Raw genomic sequence first — 21,901 nt, forward strand, 5'->3', positions numbered from 1 at the left:
ACCTGAAACTATAACTCTTGGGCAGTAAGCCCATCTGTATTAATGGTCCAAGCTGAATTGTGCTTGATTAGTATTTGAAATTGATTCTCTCCAGATAACAGATGGTCCAAGTTGCTATTTTATTTGTCACTTTCAAAGGAAAAATATTTTTTCAGTGGGAATGAACAGATTCAGGATGATGACTGCTCTCCCCCGGGTTTACAAACAGCCACTGACTTTTAGTGCCTACATAGAGGGTCCCAGCAGGACTCAGAGTTAACTGATGACTCTGCTCCAGCTACTTATGCCCTGAATTTTGCTTTCAGTAGTCTAGTTCTCTCTAAATTTTACGTTTCAGTCCTAAATCTTTTGAAAGTCTGGTTTCTTAACTAAAATACTATAGCAGCTCCAGATGGCATACATTGACCTCTAGGATGATGCTATGAATGTATTAATAACCTGTGTTTTAGAGGAAAACAGTGAAGAGTCAGCTGGCTTATTGACTAGAGTAGGAGATTTATAAAATGGATAGTAGGAGGTGAGATGGGGAGAACTAATGGCAGGTTTTTGAAACTAAGCTGAGGAATCTGGATTTTTTTCAATGTAGGGAATAGCAATTCTTCAAAAATTGTTCTCAACAGGAAAGTGGGAGAGAAGAGCTGAAAGGAGGAGTGTAAAGATATTTGCATCAAGCCAGGTGGGAGATGATCAGGATTTCTGTTTGGCGGGTGGCTGTGGCCAAGCAGGGCAAGGGGTGAGTGAGAGCTACTTTGAAAGAAGAATTCATGACAGAGGTGATGAAGAGGCTGTGCTGCCATTTTGGCTCCTCACGCTCCCAACAAAAATACAGAAAGCTTGGAATAGATTTGCTGACCCCCATCTCCACAAGCTCCTGCAGGCATTTTGAAGGCAGTGTAGAAAACTTTTAGCGACGAAAGTTGAAATTTGAGGCAGTCGTTTTCCTCCCAATTCCAGATAAAAATATGCAAGTGGGAGCAGAGAACTGGAATTCTCCTTTCAGAATTCACTGGGGTATGTGTGTGTATGAGGGGGAAGTAAAATGAGCCAATTACTGACGCTCTCTTTCAAGCAAAGAGAGATTCAAGTTCCCGATTTACCGAATAATGCTGTTCTATTTCATTTTTTAAAATTCTTAAATCATTCCAAAATAAAATAAAATAAAATGCACAAATGAGAAACTATGCTTGGCTATACTCTGAAAAATTGCAGAACATACATTTTGCCCCTCTCTACCACTTCTCCACTCTGATGAAATATCATAGCACAGGGCGTGGGATCTGCTTTACTCAGTGGCCACATGAATGGGCCTGATGTGCAGGAGAGCTCACGAACCGTGGGGTCAACATGGACCAATGAGAAAAAGGAGATAGGAGGGAGGTTTTCCTCCTTTTGGCAGACTGGGGTTCCTGTAAAGCTTGTCTGGAGATCTGTCTCGCAAACTAAGTACGTGGCTGATCTTTTTGTGAAGTCTTGCATTGCTTCCCCTCATTCCCTGCCTCACTTTTCACTCACTCTCACTGTTCTAAAACTGCAGCCTCCTATATAGCAGTATCCCTCAAACTTTAGCGAAACTAAGAATCACCGGAAAAGCTTTTTTAAACACCCATATCTTCCCCCAGACATTCTGATTCAGTATGTTTGGGGTGGGACCCAAGACCTTGCAATTTCAACAAGTTCTAAGGCAATGCAGATGCTGCTGATGAACAGACTACATTTGAGTGTTACAGACCAGAGCATTGCACTCGAGCTTATCCTCAGGCTCTGGTTATTTATTTATTTTTTTATTTATATTTTTTAATACAAAATGTATATATTTGAGGTGTACTACATGATGATTTGAAATACATAGTTAAATGATTACTACAATGAAACTAATTAATATATCCATCTCCATTTCCTCAAATAGGTACCTTTTTTTCTTTTGTGGTGAGAGCACATGAAACCTACTTTCTTAGCAAATTTCCAGTATTCAATATAGTATTATTAACTATAGTTGTCAAGCTGTGCATTGGCTATCTGGACTTATTCATCTTACATGACATCAACTTTGCACCCTTTGACCAATATCTCCCCATTTCCCCCACCTCCCTGCCCCTGGTAACCACCGTTCAACTCTCTGTTTCTACGTATTTGATGTTGTTAGATTCCACATAAATTGAGATTATACAGCTATTTTTTTCCTTTCTGTGTCAGGCTTATTTCACTAACCATAACGTCCTCTAGGTTCATCCCTGTTGTCATAAATGCCAGGATCTCCTTTTTTAAGACTGAATTATATTCCATTGTATATATACACCACAAGTTTTTAATCCATTCATCTGTCTACAGACACTTAGGTTATTTGCATATTTTGGCTACCATGAATAACGCTGCAATGAACACGAGAGTGCAGATGTCTCTTTGAGGTACTGATTTCATTTCCTTTGATACCCACAAGAGAGATTGCTGAATCATATGGTAGTTCTATTTTTAGCTTTTGGGGGAACTTCCATACTGTTTTCCGTAGTGGCTATAACAATTTACATTCCCACCAACAGTGCACAAGTGTTCCCTTTCCTCTACATCCTTGCCAACACTTGTTATCTTTGTGATAATAGCCATTCTAACAGGTATGAGGTGGTATCTCATTGTGGTTTTAATTTGCATTTCTCTGATCATTAGTGATGTTGAGTACCTTTTCATATACATGTTGGCTATTTGTATGTGTTCTTTGGAAAAATGTCTATTCAGGTCTTTTATCTATTTTTTAATTGAGATATTTGGCTTTTTTTTTCTTTTGCTATGGAGTTGTATGATCTCAGGCTCTATTTGCAAGTAAACTCGCTAAGACAGCATTAGGGGCAGAAAGATAAATTACCATCCCAATTACCAAAGCTTTTACCTAAGTCTAATTGTGCTGCGTTAGAGGTGGAGGTAATACATTAGGAGAATGGTAACTACTGTATGTAATAAATGTGGGGGAGCTGATAAGTATAAGATTGTGAAACAGGTTGGTTCTTTTAAATGGTATTGAAGACCCAGCCTTCCCCTCCTCTCAAATGATCAATTAGACCAATTAATTGACAAGTTAAGGCATACTCAAAAAGCCAGAGGGCACAGCGCTAAAGGTGTCTCTCATTTCCTCCAACCACAGTGCCTTATCACTGAAAATCAGGCCTGAGGTCTTGTGATAAGACTAGCAGACCTGTAAAGATTACATGCATAGTTTCTACAGGCCTTCTATGTCAGAATCAGGGCCCTGATAAGGAAAGATTGTTATTCTGAAACCTCCCTTGGGACTCTTGGCCACCAGAAGCAGCCCTTTTGCCTTTGTCAGAAGAGAACAGCTTTCCATTGCCTGAAGAACACGAAAAAAAATGTTACTTGAGACAAGTGCCTCACGAGATGGTACTGTTCTTCTCAAAATCCACCTCCGCCTCACTGCATTAGGTCTAAGAACATTAGAACTGAGAAGTACTGTTCTGGGAAAAAGAGATAACATGGAATTGGAGGACCTGTGAGCAGAGCACAGGGGAAGACGGAGAACAGTGAATCTTGAGGGTCTAGACACCCACGGGAATGTGCAGCATTAGACTGGATAGGGAGAATTCATTGATATGGGGCTGCTCATCCTTAACTCAAGAGTCAACATTTTGGTAAGAACGGCTGGAGTTGGTTTTAATTGTTAGGTTAGATGGCTCCTTGTGTATTGGGATTAATGGTCTATATTAATAAAATAGAGATGTTAGAATTTTCTTGGGACATTGTTGTACAAGTGTACAGAAGGCGCAGAGAAGGTGGGAATACTGGAAGGCATTTGTTGTGTAAGAGTTGAGAAACTTCTGAAAAGTCAGTGTAAAATACTGGATTTTGATGACAATATGAAAAAAATCAAATATTTCCTTTTTTTATATTGGGTACATGTTGAAATGATAATATTTTAAATATATTGAGTTAAAAATTTTTTAAATCAATTTCACTTTAATTTTATTTTTTAATGTGGCTACTAGAAAATTTATAATTACATATGTAGCATTATATTTTTGTAGAATGCCACTGGCATAGAGCAGTGTCTGATTTGTGTCACCTAATTTTTTAAATCGATAATACTATTGAGTACTATATCTTACCCTCCCCCATAATTCTCAACTTACTCTGTCTTGCTTTCCTTTTTCTTATATTTTAGAGAACTTTTTCACCTTGTAACAACTGAAATATTACTTATTTATCGTAATTGTTTTTTTATTGTCAGTCTCTCTCCACGAAAATAAGCTCCAGCAGGGCAGGGAACTTGGCTTTCATTAGTCAATATACCTTAGGGGCCTAGAATAGTGTCTAGTATGTAGTAGGCACTCAGGAAATCATCGTTAAATCAGTGTGCTTTTGTAGAAACCCAATAGGTTACAGGTCCAAATCAGAGCTCATGAGCCCCCACCTTTCCACACCTACTCTTCTAATTGAATTCATTGTCTTGATTAATGACAAACATACCCATTCACTTGTCTGAGCTGAAATCCTCAGTCAATACAGCCTGGATCTGTGGTCCCATTTTTGATCAGTGACAATATTCTCTCAATTTGCCTTCTTAAGTATCTTTCTAATTCAGATGGCTCTTTTCTATATCCGCTGCCACTGCCTTAGCGTAGGGTCTTCTTCTCACTTTGCACCATGTCAGAAGCCTGTAGAGTGTTCTTCCCACTTTCAGCATGAGATAGTGAGTGGGTAAAACAGGGGCCCTGTCAGATGCTTTGGCTTTCAATTCTAGTTTCACCTTATATTAGCTGTATGACTAAGTCTCTACATTTCCTCATCTGCGAAATGGTGTGACCGATATACCACCCTCCCCAGAGTCCTACAGACATTAAAGAATATAGTTTACAAGAGTGACTAGAAAAGTTTTCAGGACATAGTAAATGTCCAGTAAATATTAAATATTATTATTTTTCAGCCTCTCTTTTTTCAGATTCATCTTTCCACTCTTGCTAGATTTACTTTGCTAAAACACGTAGAGCAATGTCAATTTTGTTTTAAATATAAACAACTTTTGTTTCATATAATAACCTCCATCTTATATGCTAAATATTTATCTTAAAATATGAAAAGTAAGTAATGTGTGTGTGTGTGCGCGTGTGTGTTGTCAGAGCTGCCTGGTTCACTAAGACAGGGTGAGAAAAATAGGATTACATTATAGCAGGAAAGGGTTAGATGAAGCTAAGACTGAGGAGACTTGTGGAGAATTTCTTTTTCTTAAAATATTTAAATAAGAGGCTGGTGGTTTAGATAAATAATTTAGCTATAGCTTCTTTCAATCCTAAATTTTCATGAAGAACAGGGGAAGATAAAGAAAAATCACATTTAGTCCAAGTGTCTTACTGCCCTCTAATGGTTGTATATGGTATATGTTCACAGAGAGAGAGGAGAACATCATAGAACCTTAACAGAAAAGATTCTTCCAGAATATTGAGCTCAATGTTTCTCACATTAGGTGACTTATGAAGCTCTTAAAAGGAGAAAACAGGGGCCAGCCCAGTGGTGTAGTGGTTAAGTTCACACACTCTGGCAGCTCGGGGTTTGCAGGCCCTCATCCTGGGCACAGACCTACGCACTGCTCATCAAGCCGTGCTGTGGTGGCATCCCCTATGCAAAAATAGAGGAAGATGGGCACAGCTGTTAGCTCAGGGCTAATCTTCCTCAGGAAAAAATAAAAAAGGAGAAAACAAAATTCTCGTAATTTATTTGGTGTTGACACACTATTTTTATCGTGTTTCCTGAATATGATTAAATATAAAGCTAGTATCCTTACAACTTCCTATAAAATTATACAATCAAACAAATTAATAAAAATAAATAAAAATTATGTTGAGGAATTCAAATTAATCACACTAGTGTGATGGATGACAGATAATATTAATATGATAGTCGTGGTTCTTTTGCTAAAACTGAATTTTGGCTCGAACCTGGAAATGTTCCTCTTACTGTGCATTTTTTTTTTTTTTGCCTTTGGCATATTCACATTGCCCACATGATTATATAACATGAGAAGTCTTAATTCTTCTACAATTTTATCTATTGCATGATCAGGAAATCTTTATTTCTGCAGCTTGTTTTGATATCTCTTGGTCTTTAATTGTTGGGAAGGCATCATTGTATTGCGTTATTCCATGAGGTCTTTTTGCAGGACTGTTGAGTTAATGAGGTATAAATGCAAATGTAAATATGCATCCTCAAATCCATGTTTGTTGTAGGATATGAGATATCCTGCAGATGATCTGTAAAAGTGCTGAAATTATTGCTTAAAAGATTAAAACTGAGGTAGAAATTGCAGGTTCCTGAGAATATATCCACCCATTACTAAGGAGCCTCAGACTCTAGTTTTAGAAACATTGTTTACTTTAACTTCTTTGTATTTCAGGTGAGAAAACTGAAATTAGAGAAATGATGTCGTATACTTGTGGTATCATAATTAGTCAATAGTGAATCCTGGAATAGGACCCAGATCTTGATACTTTCAGGCCAGTGTGTTTTCACTAGACCATTTTGTTTAGATAGAGAAGGAAAGAGGCAGGCAAGGATGTGGAAATGATTTTCTCCATTTCTGCACTGGATTTTAGTTAAGATAATAGGATTTTTATCTAGCATTTTTTTAAATCATGAAATTTTTGAAAGTGGGGTATTGTTTTTGGCCATTTATCAAAAAGCAAGAGCAAATTGATGAATCTATATCTATATCTTAACTATTTTTCTATCCATCTCTTGGTTTATCTGATTCTAATTATAGGAAATTTGGCTAAGCAGTTGAGCCGGAAACAGATTTTAGAGTAAGTATTTAATATTATGATTGATTATCATGATTATTTTTCTCTCTGTCTCTCATCTAAAAGATGTCCTTGCCTTGTGTCTTAGCAGGAGTCATTCAGTCTTTCACCATTAAGTATGATGTTAGCTCTAAGTTTTTCCTAGATGCCTGATTAGCACTTTATGAAGTTTATTGATTTTCTGAAAAAAACAGTTTTTGGTTTCATTGATTTTCTCTCTTGTTTTCTATTTTCTATTTCATTGATTTTATTCTGATATTTTTATGTTGATTTGGGTTTAATGTGCTCTTTTTCTTTCTGGTGTCTTAGGAAAGAAGTTGAGGTTATTCATTTGAGACCTTTTCTAGTACAGGTGTTCATTGCTATCCATTTCCCTCTAACCACAGCATTAGCTGAATCCCACAAATTTTGATGTGTTGTGTTTTCATTTTCATTCAGGTAAAGTACTTTGTAATTTCATATATGATTTCTTCATTGACCCATGGGTTATTAAGAAATGTGTAATTTAATTTCCAAATAACTTTTAACATATTTTTGTGTTATTGATTTTTAATTTTATTCTGTTGTAGTCAGAGGGCATACTTTGCATGATTTCAATCTTTTTAATTTTACTGAGAATGGTTTTATGACCTAAGATATAGTCTATCTTGCTAAATTTTCTATGAACCCTTGAAAAGAATGTGTATTCTTCTGTTGTTGGTGGGAATTGTTTATAAATGCCAATTTGGTCAAGTTCTTGGTAGGGTTGGCCAAGTTTTCTATAATCCAAATGATTTTCTATTTGTTCTATTAATTATTGAAAAGGGAGATTGAATTCTCCTATTATAATGGTGGATTTGTCTATTTCTTTTGTCTATTTCTGTCTATCATATTTTGCATCAAGTATTTTGAATCCCTCTTTTTAGGAGCATAAACATTTGGGAGTGTTAATTCTTGATGAATGGCATTTATCATGTTGAAATAACACTCTTTATCCTTATACTATTCTTTCCAACTTTGCCTGATATTATTATAGCCACTCCACCTTTCGTTTGATTAGTGTTGCATGGGATATATTTTCCAACATTTTGCTTTTAACCTATATGGTTCTTTATATTTAAAATGTGTTTCTAATAGGCAGCATATTGATGCGTGTTGCTCGTTTTTTAATCCAATTTTGCAATCTGTCACTTTTAACTACGGTGTTTAGACCATTTTTCTTTCTTTTTTTTTTGTGGGGAAGATCAGCCCTGAGCTAACATCCCTGCTAATCCTCCTCTTTTTGCTGAGGAAGACCAGCTCTGAGCTAACATCTATTGCCAATCATCCTCCTTTTGTTCCCCCCCAAAGCCCCAGTAGATAGTTGTATGTCATAGTTGCACATCCTTCTCGTTGCTGTATGTGGGACGCGGCCTCAGCATGACCGGAGAAGAGGTGTTTCTGTGCGCGCCTGGGATCCGAACGTGGGCCGCCAGTAGCGGAGCACGCGCACTTAACCGCTAAGCCACGGGGCCGGCCCCTAGACCATTTTTCTTTAATGTGATTATTGATAACAGTTAGGTTTAAATCTAACACCTGATACGTCTTTGATATTTGTCCTATTTGTTCTTTGTTCTCTGGAATGTCAGTTATGTCTTAATCCCACCCAATGTATTTTTCATCTCAGACATTGTCTTTTTTTTATGAAGTATAATTGACATGCAATATCCTATTTTCAGGTGTACCTCATAGTGATTCAAGGCTTCAGGTGTACCTCATAGTGATTCAATGTTTATACACATTAAAAATGATCACCATGATAAGTCTAGTTACCATCTCTCACCATACAAAGTTATTACAATATTATTGACTATATTCCCTATGCTGTACATTGCATCCCCATGACTTACTTATTTTATAACTGGAAGCTTGTACCTCTTAATCCCCTTCACCTATTTTGCCTGCCCCCAAACCCTCCCTACTCTGGTAACCACCAGTCTATTCTCTGTATCTATGAGTCTGTTTCCATTTTGTTTGTTCATTTGTTTTGTTTTTTAGGGTCCACAAGTAGGTGAAATCATATAGTATTTGTCTTTCTTTGTCTGACTTATTTCACTCAGCATAATACCCTCTAGGTCCATCCAGGTTGTTGCAAATGGCAAGATTGCATTCCTTTTTATGGCTGAGTAATATTCCACTGTGTGTGTGTGTGTGTGTGTGTGTGTGTGTGTGTTCTCGCGCGTATATCTCACATCTTCTTTATCCATTCATCTATTGATGGACACTTAGGTTACTTCCATATTTTGGCTATTGTAAATAATGCTGTCGTGAACATAGGGGTGCATATGTCTTTTTGAATTAGTGTTTTCCTTTTCTTCGAATGAATACCCAGAAGTAGAACTGCTGGATCATATACAAAAAAGCAGCCTACTAAATGGGAGAAGATATTTGCAAATTATATATCTGATAAGGGGTTAATATCCAAAATATATAAAGAACTTACACGACTTAATATCAAAAAACCAAACAACCTGATTAAAAAATGGACAGAGGACTTGTACAGATATTTTTCCAAAGAAGACATACCAAAGAAGAATAGACATTTTCCAAAGATGGCCAATAGGCACATAGAAAGATGCTCAACATCACTAACCATCAGAGAAATGAAAATCAAAACTACAATGAAATACTACGTCATACCTGTTAGAATGGCTATTATCAAAAAGACAAAAAAATAACAAGTGTTGGTGAGGATTTGCAGAAAAGGGAACTCTTGTATGCCTTTGGTGGAAATGTAAATTGGTGCAGTCACTGTGGAAAACAGGAGAGGGGTTCCTCAAAAAATTAAAAAGAGAACTACCATACGATTCAGGCATTGTATTTTAATCTCTAGAAGTTTAATTTTGGTCTTTTTTGTTTATCTTCCACGTCTCTACTTAACATGCTCAACTTTTTTCTAGCTTATTGTATATGTGGATTACAGTTACAGTGATGGTATTAATGTTCTTGTCTACCAATTCTTTCATCTGTGAAATATGTGGTCTTGATTGATTATTATATTTTACTCCTCATTATGGGTTGTATTTTTCTGCTTAATTTTTGCCTGGTAAATTTCGATAGAATGCCAGACAATATGAATTTTACTTTTTGGGTGCTGGATATTTTTCATTTCTATAAATATTCTTGGGATTTGTTCAGTGACACAAATGAGTCACTTTGTAACTATTTGATCTTTCGGATATTGTGTTTTAGCTTTGTTATATGGGACTAGAGCAGCATTTAGTCCAGAGCTAATTTTGTCCCACCGCTGAAGCGAAACACTCTGAGGCTTTCCCCATGCTTCAAGAATTATGATGATTTCCACTTTGGCCAAACAGGAGCTGTTTCCAGTCTTGTGTGAGCTTCAAGGATTTTTTTCCTTTCATTCTTTTGGGTAGTTCTTTCCCCAGCCTGCAGTAGCTTCTTCACACACACGTGATGATCAGTATCCAGTTGAAAACTTGATGAGACCCTCTGCAGATCTTTCTGCACAGATCCCTTGTATCCAGTATTCTGTCTTGCGAACTCTAGCCACCTCAGTTGCCCCAGACTCACAGCTCTGTCTCTTCAACTCAAGGAGACTCCCACCCTTTACCTCATTTTCCTTTCCCTGCATTGCAACCTGGAAACTCTCTCCAGGCAGTATGCTTAGCCATTGTAGGGCTGACTTCATTTGTTTTCCATCTCTAAGTGATTACTGTCCTTTGTTGTCTGATATTTAATGTCTTGAAATCCATTGCATCACATATTTTGTCTGGTGTGTTAGTTGTTTCAGATAGGAGGGTAGACTTGGTTTCTGTTACTTCATCTTGACAGAAGTTGAAGTCCAACTCTAGTTTTTGGAACAATAAATAAACCAAATTATTAATCAGTATCTAGGGTACGTTGTTGGTGACATACTCATTAGAAAACAATTTCTGTCCTTTAGAAGATATTTGAGTTATTCATTTTTTTCTCTTTTATTTATACAATGTAGTTTTGATATTGAATGATATATATATATGAAAATCTTCACTGTCATGGAGCTTATATTCTAAAGAGGCAGAGGTCAGGAAGTAGACAATTTAAAAAAAGACACAATATATGTTAATTACATAGTAACATGAAAGAGAAGAAGTGTTATGGAAAAAGTACAGATAGAAAAGGGCAATAAAGACTCTGAAGAATGAGATACAGAGAAGGTATCAAATTTAAATAAGGTGGCTAGGGTAGGTCTCTTTGTAAAAATGGTATTTGAGTAAAGATATGAAGGAAGGGGGATGGCTATGCTGTTATCTGGGGAAGAGTGATTCAGGCAAAAGGAAGAGTTGGGCAATGTTCCTAAAGCAGAATTGTGTCTGGATTGCTGAGGTGTAGCAAGGATCCAGTGTAGCTAGACAAGAATGAGGAGCTAAATAGTAGAGTGGAAGTCGGAGAGTTAATCAGGTCATGTAGGGTTTCCTAGGCCATTACAAAGACTGTTTATTGTAAATAAGATTGGGAACCATTGGACTGTTTGGAACAATAGATTCACATTATTTGACTTATGTTTTAAGACAGTCTCTCTGGCTGCTGTGTTAAAAAACGACAGTAAGTGAGTGGGTGTGGGGGTAGAGGAGTACAAACAGAGAGAGTAATTAAAAGCTTGTTCCAGTAACCCAAACAAGAGATAATGGTGACTTGAAGAAGGGTCTTAGTCATGGTGAGAAGTGACTGGATTCAGGACTTCCTGAAGGATTGGTTATGGGGTGTAAAATCAAGACCAGGGACTAGGTCGCTACATAGTGTTGGGGGCTGAGAGCCAGGAAGGATGGAATTGCCATTATATGAGGTAGGGGAGACTGCAGGAGGAGCAGGCTGGGAGGGAGAAGGTCAGAAATGCTGCTCTGGACATATTCTGTCATTAGAGAGTTAAATGGAGAGCATCAATAGGCACTTACTCCAAAGGAAGGTCTGGACTGATGATCTAAATTTGGAGAAAACAGTTTTTTTTAAGTTTACATTTTTCGTGTGATTAATGAGTTAATGTATGTCTCCTCAACCATCTTGAAATCCACGTGAGGCAGGGACAATGCCACTTTAATCATTCCTATTTTATCAACATCTAGCAAGTATTTGTTATAGGGTATGAATAAAATTGAATAGCTGAATACATGAATGAATAAATTAGAGTAGAGTTAGGTAAATAGCATGGTAGTAGGGTTTTAAGAAGCAACAACAGGAATAAAGACCGTTATGAACTTCACTAAAAGATGTCATTGACATTTACCAATTGTGGTGATAAATAATAGAGTGATAATAGAAATATTATTGTCACACAATTTTGTAGATGAAGACTCTGGTGCATAGAAAGCTAAAATAATTTAAGGTCATATCGTAACTAAGTGGCTAACCCAGGATTTGACCACAGGAGACTTTCCTCTAACCATTACCTTCTATTGCCTCTTAACAAAATTTTCAGAGATATAAATGTTGAATGCAAGATGAGGTGGACAAAGGATTTGTAGAGTACTATCAAAATATTTCAATGAAAAGAAAAGAGGAGTAATGGGATGATAGCTAGGAACAGACACAAAGATAATTATTTTAAAGGAAAGTAGAGAGTTTAACATGCACGTTAGTGAAAATGGGACAATAGCAGGAGCAAAATTTTTAGGCAATGAGTTTGATGCAAAAAATTTGAAATTAATTATTGATGGAGCAAAATCTAGAATGGATATACGAATACAAATTTAAAGGCAGAGGTAGAATTTTAAAGTGAATAACAGCTAGAGTAAGGAAAAGGTGAGATGGATGTAAATATATGGAGGGAAATATATAAGGTTAATCACACTTGATGGTTTTCTCAGTAAAATCTAAAGCAAAAATATAATTATTATTTATTTCTTAATTTTCTGACATTTCTGAGCTTGAATAAAAAATGATTACTGACAGATTCCAATGTGACTTTTATTGATTTTAATATTAGTAAGTCTTCTATTCTGACAGTAGATATTCTTTACCTGCTTTCCCATTTCATTTAAAAATGTTCATTAGGATTTTATATTTGACTCTATAGTTCCATCTTTAGTTTATTTTAGCATATGGAATGAAGAGAGAATTAAGTTGATTTTCTCCCATGAAACTAGGACTTTTTGTCCCCAACCATTTTGGCTATAATCGTTTTGTTACCCATTAATTCATGGTGCCTAGTTTGTCATAATTTAAATATTTGTATGTATTGGCAACAGTTTCTAGGACATGCATTGTTTTCTACATTTATTTAAAAATATTTAAAGACTAGAAGGTAAACTGTAAAGAATAGTACAAAAAAAATCCACGTGTCTGTTACCTACCTTTGTCAAATCTTAATGAGTTAGGACTCTTCCAGGTCTCATTCCTCATTTTCTTCTCCAGTGATGACCTGTTCCAGCTACTCTGGTTGAGTAGCAAACCAGCCTGAACATAGTGGTAGGAATAACATCCATTTTACTGTTTATGGGTTCTGTGCATCAGAAATTGGGAAAGGGCTCAGTGGGGATGCCTTGTCTCTGTTCCATGATGTCTGGAGCCTCAGCTGAGAAGACTCGAAGCCTGAGGGTGACTTGATGGCTGGAGGCTGGAATCATTTGAAGGCTTGCTCACTCATATTTCCAGTGGTTGACGCTGGCTGTCAGCTGAGATCTCAGGTGAGGCTCTGTGGTACCTGAGGTCTCTCCAGGAACTGTTTAGGCTTCTTTACAGCATGGTGACTGGGTTGCAAAAGTGAGTATCCTCAAGGCACAAGGCAGAAATGCATGACACTTATAATCTAGTCTCAGAAGTCGTATAAAGTCACTTCTTCTGTGCTCTGTGGGTTGAGATAGTCACAAAGGTCCACCAGGGTTCATGGATCCATGGGTTCATAGACCCCATATTCAATGAGGAAAGTGACAAGGTCACACTGTAAGAAGAATATGTGGGATGGAAGATATTATCATAGTTATTATTAGAATATACAATCTGCCGCAGAATCACTACTTTGAATTTGATATTTAACATTTCCATGTATATTTAAATTTTTTTACTATATATGCATAAAGAAATGAAACTCTAATACTGTTTTGTGTGTTTTAAAACTTTATCTAAAAAATATATATTTTTTAGCTATTTGTGGCATTTTTTTAATGTTATTTTTAAGCTTGATCCAGATTAATATAAGTAGCTCTAGTTCTTTCATTTTAACTTCAGTATAAAATCCATTTGTGTAACTATACCACAATTTATTCTTATTCCTCCTGATAGATACTGAGCTATAGCTATATTGGATACTATATTATTATATATCGCCAAATTGATCTCCCAAAGTTGTGCTACTCCACACTCAACAACACATGTGAGAATTAGGGCTTTTTTTGTTTGAAAGTAACAAAAATCAATTACAAAAAACATAGACAGAAAAGAACTTATTAGAAAATTACTAAGTAAATCACAAAGTGGAAAGAAAAGCTAAATAACAAGGAGAGGAAGGACCAAAACCAGGGTTTTGTATGTTAGAACCAGAAATTAATGGTTGTCTGTTTTTTCTTTATAATCGTTCTATTGTGGTAATGTATATTTATAACATAAAACTTGTGATTTTAACCATTTTAAAGTGTACAGTCCAGAGGCATTCACAATGTTTTACAATCATCACTGCTATCTAGTTTCAGAACGTCATCCCACAAGGAAGCCCCTACCCATTAAACAGTTACTCCCCATACCTCCTCTCCCTACTAGCTCTGCCAACCACTAATTTGCTTTCTGCTTATAGATTGGCCTATTCTGTCTATTTAATATAAATAGAATCATACACTAGTAGTTTTTTGTGTCTGGCTTCTTTCACTTAGCATAATGTTTTCAAGGTTCCTCTGTGTTTTAGCATGTGTATCACTGTTTCATTCTTTGTTATGGCTGAATAATGTTCTATTTTCTGGGTATACCGCCTTTTGTTTATTCATTCATCAGTTGAGGGACATTGAAGTTGTTACCGTGGTTTCCTTTTTAAAGTCCTGCCATTAGAACACACAGCGTCACCTCCATCCAAAACCACACATTCACTTCAGTTTGGATTCTTGGGAGAGTCAGTCTCACTGGCCTCACTTAGGTCATGTGTATGTATAGCTCTCTCATTGGAAAGTGAGGTTTTTTTGAGTGACAACCTTATGAGACTTACATGAAGTCACATGGTAGATGTGTGTTGTAATTCCTCAAAAAAGTACAAAGCAAAATGAATCAAAAACTGATGTTCATTTTGGGTCCCTTGGACAGTTTATTTAGCAGAATTTCCTCCAGTTTTCTAGCATGTTAATGGTACTCTATTGTATATTCTTTGATGATGGTCATTTACTCACTATATACTCTGTGGCCTATTTCAGTGAGATTTTAGGTGTGAGGAACAGTGCTGCCAGAGTTCAGATTATTATGTGTTCAAAAGTCATGATCTAAAAAAAAAAAGTCACAATCTAATTATTTACAAATAACAGTGATTTTACGTAAACTACATCTGTCTAGAAAAGAGTCAGCCCCAAAATGAGCCTGCAAACCAGTGGGGGGATAAAAATCCTCTTCTGGAAACAAGAATGCACAGAGCTAACTTCAAAGATGTGAAGAATCAGGTGAAAATTATTGACCTCTCTCGTAGTTACTGTGGGGGCAAAAGAGCTGTGGGACTTCAAGTGGGGGTGGGGTTGTAGAATTTGGCTGTGTGTAAAGTAGAAGTGTCTTTAATAATTGAAACTGATCAACAAAAGAATGAGCAGGCTGCCAAAGGAAATTTCAATGAGGCTAGAGGAACATCTGTCATGGTAATGAAGATTCTTTGTTTTGGAGGGAGTCATGTATCTCTCAGATTCTTACCAGCTCAATAATTCCAGGATTTCAGACAAAGGTTAGTTATGGTTTCCTCACCTATTTACCCGTCTTTCTAAAATGGCACGTGCTTCAAGTTTCACCTAGGAAAATGACATACAAATCCTAAGGATCAAAGGTGTCAGCTCATGTTTGACTTAGGTGTTTAGTGCTAACTTGATGAAAATTCGTAATTCTACCTCCTTTCTAGACTACGGATAAAACAATTTTTTTATTTCTTGTAAATTTTCAAAATCAGACTTATCAAAAGCCATTATAAAATATGTTTAATTAAGCTATGTTAGATCTTTCAATTAAAATGCACTGTGTTTTAGGAGCTTATAATGGAAATGTCATAGCTAAGTCATCAGACTGTGGACCACCTATCGTGTGCAGGCACAACAATAAGCACATGGTCTGTGCCTTTACACTGCTCGCTGGAGAGTTTTCCATCTAAATGAGTAACCATCATACTATCTAGGAGTTTAAGGAGGGATGAATTGACTGTATAGAGGAGGCTTCCCAAGGAAAATGGTAATTTATTTTTATTTTTGTGAGAAAGATCAGCCCTGAGCTAACGTCCATGCCAATCCTCCTCTTTTTGCTGAGGAAGACTGGCCCTGAGCTAACATCTGTGCCCATCTTCCTCTGCTTTATATGGGACACCACCACAGCATGGCCTGACGTTGGTGTGTTGGTGCACGCCCGGGATCTGAACCCTGGGCCACCAGCAGTGGAGTGCACGCACTTAACCACTACGCCACGGGGCTGGCCCGGAGAATGGTAATTTAAATGGGTGTGGAAGAATGAGAAGTTATCCAGAAGAACTAGTACAGATAAGGTCATTCCAGGTAGAAGGAACAACATGTTGAGAATAATGAATGTGGCATGTTTTGAGGGTTATATGCAATTTGATATGTTACAGCAAAAATGTGAAAGAGAAACAGTGGGAGATGAAGCTGATAGAGTCCGTATTGTGAAGAGCTTTCTATGCTGTATTAATAAGATTAAACTTTGTTTTCTAAGGCAGTGGGAAGACAATGGATTATTTAAGATTACATTCCTACAAAGGTTGTAACAATCAAGAACCAGGAGTTTGGGAAGTTAGGTGAAAATGAAGAAGCTCTATGAAAAAGCATGATACTGTTCAGAACAAGGGAAGGATGGTGACTAAAAGAAGGGAGAAAGGCAGATGGCTAACTGCCATGTACCGAGGTCAGAGAATATAATTTACCTATTCTAACTTAAAATGTTAACTAGCATGGCTAATGTCAGACTAGAGCACAGTTCACTTCCTTAATTATCCTCAGGTTGGGTTACAATTCAGGCAGAGAAAGGGGAAGTATGACATACAGAGCCATACACTAAAGAATGAGTATTATATAGAGCACCCATATTATAGATTTTCCATGTGAAAAGGAAACAGATAATTCATTCATTACTATGAAAATGGTAGCAAACAATTTGGTCATGGTTTCTATTTAATGAATTTATAGTCTAGAAGGTCAGGTTACTATTTTTTCAATTTACATTTTCTGACAGATTACTACCAAAATCACAGAATCTTTATACTTAAGTTTAAACTTCAAGGGTATTATGTAAAATTCATGAAAAAACAAAGTGTAATAGGAAATTGGAATTAGCTATATTTAGGACGTATGTTTGTATGTCTGTGTGTGTGTTTTACAATGTATTATGTGAAGCATTAATCCATCAAAAGATAATAATCCGGGGCTGGCCCGGTGGCATAACAGTTACGTTCATACGCTCCGCTTCAGCGGCCTGGGGTTTGCAAGTTCGGATCCCGGGTGCGGACATATGCACCACTTATCAAGCCATGCTGTGGCAGCGTCCCATATAAAGTAGAGGAAGATGGGCACAGATGTTAGCCCAGAGCCAGTCTTCTTCAGCAAAAAGAGGAAGATTGGCATCTAATGTTAGCTCAGGGCTAATCTTCCTCACACACACACACAAAAAAGATAGTAATCAAAATCAGTGATTATTTTGATGGTAGAAATAAAACAGAGTATTTTATAAAATTAGTTAATAGATTATAGAAATAATATACTAGAAATATGGGTCTGTTTTCTTGGGCTAAAATTTTGCTGAATTTAGTAATTAAAAATCTTAAAAATTATATGATGATTATCAGTGAGACAAGAAGTTCTTGAATAATGTCATTTAAAGACGCATTCAATAGAAACAAAATAGCCTCAGAGTTGTGATTTTTCTTTTGACTGTCCCCACTTTATAAAAAATGAAAACTCTCTTTGCTGTGAACCATTAGAAATTATGCTTTCATCACTGCTGGGAGATGTGTTTTCATTACTAGCAGCAGGAAATAAAATAGAAAACTAATTTAGCTGAAAATTATTTTCACAGTATCTCCATTTTAAGCAGAGAGAAAGAATAGTTTATCTTTTAAAAGGAGAAATTAGTATTAATAAATTATACCCAATTCTTAATTACAATCTGTCCAAGAAATAAAAAACATTTATGCGTCATTTTTCCTGATAAAAGAAGGTCTTTTGATTTGGAAAAACCAACCATGGATTGTTTTAAAACAATAATGCCAAAACAAAAGGAAATATGTGAATTAGGGGACGTATATACTAGGCATTTGAAGCCTTTTAGATTTTGCTCTTTTCCTTTCAACGAAACCTAACCACACTTTTTTTCCCACTTACCTAGAGTTCTGTGCCATCCCTGGGTCAGTTTGACCCAGACCCATTCCTCTCAGTTCCACTGTGTGTCCCTCTCTGTGTGTCAGGGAGGCTGACTCACGCAGGCTGCGTAACTCGAGCTCCCTTACTGAGGAGTTTTGGCGGATTTGCACAGCAAGAGTCATTGGCCAGAAATGGGAAGGCAGCAGCAAGAGAGAAGGAAGGGAGGAGAAGCCTGGGTGGTACCATTTATGTCTGGAGCCTACATGGCTCCAGCACCTCCTGGACAGGAGAGATGTGGTTCCACCTTCTCCAGGTGACACCGTCCCTGGGTTTCTCCCACAGTCTCACCCATTTGTCTCTTCTACCTAGGGATTAGCAGTGGCTCCCTGCTGTTGACAATCTCTGAGTTTCTTCACTGTTCACTTCCGTAACCTGTGTAAGTAATTTTATGCATTAAACACTTTCTGTTATAAATAATTGGAGTCTTTTCTCAGATCCCAACTGAATCAGATACTCACATACTGAGTTCTGTCCTAAATTTCTACATAATGAAGTAAACGCAAGAGGTGATGTGATCGGAATGGAAGGAAACCATCTCAGCATGTGAGACGAATAGAAATATGATGAGACGGCATTTAAATATTTGAATATTGTACTATGTCTGACACAGGAATAGTCTTGTCCTGCCTGAAGGAGGTTATAGGTGATCAGAGAGCTCTTTTTCTTCTAGAATGACTATGGCTTCCGAGCTTTCTCCCTCACACTGGGGGCCTTTGAGAATTTTATCAGGGCAGAAACCCTATCCTTTTTGGTAACTTTTGCCAGTAAAAGGGGCCTTTGATACTATTACAATGAAGGGAGATTTAACTTCCTGTCATCTCTGGGATAATGTTAAAGATAATGATCCATTTTGAGCAACGTTACAGGGGCCAAATAAGGGCAACATATGCCCACAGCCAATCTGGGATTAGCACTGTGATTCTGCTGTAAGAACGCTGGAGGCCGGGTCACAAAAGGAGATCACCACTGACTTGAAAGGAGAACAAATTATTACTCTTTCCACAGATAAGATCTGTCTCTGAGACAAGAGAAAGAAAAGAAGACAATTCAAGCTGCCTTTCTTATAACTGAAGTTCATGATAGTGTTTATATTTTTGATAATTCCGAAAATAAGGAAATACTGCTTAGAGGTGCAAGGTATAAACAAAACAGGGAGAGGACACTCTGAGAATAAAAGCAGGTAAAAACCAGTTCAGCAGTTTGATTTTTACCCCTGTCTGTGGCTTTTCCAGTAAATAAGAAAAGCTGAAGTAAGCAAGACATTATGCAGAGTGAAACTTTGCATCCCTTAGAGAGAGAGTCCATACTTTACAGATGAAATCTGTGGGGTCTTCAGTTTCTAAATGCCATGAAGGAAAAATGAGAGAGAAGTGCATGGAATTTTGAGGACCAATGGGAAGAAATAAGATTTAGGCATCATCAAGTATCATTCAGGGAACATATTCTCATCACATGAGAAAACTAACAATTCAGACAAGAAAATTAAATGGACTGTGAAAGCAGATGAGTAACGAACATTTTCTAATTCTATTGAGGTACTTGTAAAATAAGGCTAAAAATGGACCTAATATAAGCCTAGGAATAATAATACAGCTATAATACAAATAGCAGAACAAGGTATATTGGTTGACATTTCTAATAAAACATATTTTTGTAATTTTTTAGATGTACTTTGTGGTGATGCGTTCAAATACCGAATCTCCTGATAGTGATTTGTACTTTGATTTTATCTGGGCATGAAGTCCTTAGATGTTCATTAGCTATTCTTTCTAATACATTGCTTTGCCATATTCTTTCTATTGTCATTTGTTCCATTTCTAAAATAGTATATTCTCTCTTGTGATTTCATAATGTTGTGTTTTGAGACCTCTGAGGTACTTTATCACACTATCGTATGGAGTAAAAAAATAAATAAAGCTAAGATTGGTTTAAAATATAAACACTTTAGGTCATGGCTATGCAACTTCAAAACGTGAATATTTTATTGATTCCAAATTCACAAAACTGTAATTTCACAGTTGCTTAAAAATTTAAGGTACATTTTATTCCACTCAATGAACTACCTATGTAAAAATATGAGCTATGATTTGTTGGTTGGAGAGTTTCAATTATAGTAAAGGTAATTATATTTCTTTCTGAAATAAACTTTCATTCTCTGGATAATTACATTTTGAATGAAAAGAAAAACATCAAAACCTTGGGTTACCCTGGAGATTTGCTTTTCTTGGTACTTTGTTATTTTGGCCTCATGATGGCACCAAAGGGTAGGAAATTATTTTTTGAATTCCATTTACTTAGTGAATTGCAATAAAAAATAAAATTAGCAAAGGACAGCCGAGTTTGCTGAATCTTTGATATAAAGAGAGTTGGGGAGTGGGTATAGTTTTGGGTATGTTCTCTTTCGTATAGACAGTTACAATTCCCTCCAACTTTTCTTCATGAAAGACACATTCTCTCTCCTTTTTCTCAAATTATTTTGTCCCCTACCCGTTATCCTTTCTCCCAGTTCATCTCCTCTGTTGCAGCAAGGAAAAGGCACTGCTGAAAAAAAGATTTGCTTAATCTAATCATAACAATCAACTTGTGTCTGAATAACTTTGAGAGACACATGATTAGCAGATAGCTGATAAGGAGACTATTATAAAAGGAAATGTACATCATAAAATATAAAAAATGCCCTTTGAGGTGATATCTCACTCATTTTCTAATTTCTTAGAGAATAGAAATTTAGAATCTAATTTGACACCATAATAAATCTTACTTAAGATTAATGGCAGCTGTCTCAGCTGTTGTCTTATATTTCTCATTGTAGACGAGACATAGTTAATGTGCGTGTTCAAACGAATGCCCTGCTATGTGTGCACCTCCATATATCAAACCTGTGCACGAGGTTTCTGTTACACATTGAGAGGGAGTGAAATAAATGTAAGATGTGTTCCTTTTCCCTTCAAAGAAGCCCAGCTCAAGTAAGAAAACATGACTATATCAAAAAATAACTAACAATAGCAGTTAGTAACAATTTAAAGGCCTTGAATACTAGGAAATAAAAATAGTACAAAATGCCCTTTATTTAAGAAAAAACTTAAAATGCGATATAATGGATTTTCCCCCCTAAATGTAAAACAGAAACACATTTTTAAGATGAGTAAATTATGTTTGGTAACATAACTTTTATAACCTGCAATTGACTTTCTTAGTCTATGGAATATAAAGATTTTTACGTGTTTTCTGTTTCCTCAGTTGTGTTAAGAGTTGGTATAAAGCACCACACATATAACTTATAGCACAGCACCTAATCTTTTCTTTCTAGTTTCATTGGGCTTTGGGACACTTTCACAAGGTTTGTGTACAGTCATTGCTGTTATCTACCTCCCATCCACAACATCTCTCTCTTCTGCCTAAAACCAACTGTAGTGAGATGAGGTACTTTCCTGCTTCTCCAAAGACCCCTGGGTCAGCTTGCTTGGAGAGTATTCTCTGCTTCTGTGTGGTCAGTATCACTCTTCCTTTTTGTACTCCTAAAATCACCTCAGTAAAGTAAAGAAAACATCCATTACT

The 21,901-nt window shown here is 36.6% G+C and overlaps 1 long non-coding RNA gene across 2 annotated transcripts; it reads right to left on the reverse strand.

Annotated features, from left to right (window-relative positions):
* Window positions 1-9,226: 9,226 nt before the first annotated feature.
* Window positions 9,227-21,374, reverse strand: LOC147913017 (uncharacterized). 2 transcript variants are annotated; one of them, XR_015549235.1, is made up of 4 exons: window positions 20,831-21,374; window positions 15,627-15,721; window positions 13,106-13,692; window positions 9,227-10,623 (listed from the first exon to the last, which is right to left on the reverse strand). It is a non-coding gene; the product is annotated as an uncharacterized LOC147913017 (long non-coding RNA). The 2 variants fall into 2 exon arrangements; XR_015549236.1 differs by lacking the exon at window positions 15,627-15,721.
* Between the last annotated feature and the right edge of the window lie 527 nt (window positions 21,375-21,901).

Source organism: Ceratotherium simum, chromosome 31 (assembly GCF_057802395.1).
Source record: "Ceratotherium simum simum isolate JZ-2026a chromosome 31, ASM5780239v1, whole genome shotgun sequence".
Lineage (NCBI taxonomy): Eukaryota > Metazoa > Chordata > Mammalia > Perissodactyla > Rhinocerotidae > Ceratotherium > Ceratotherium simum.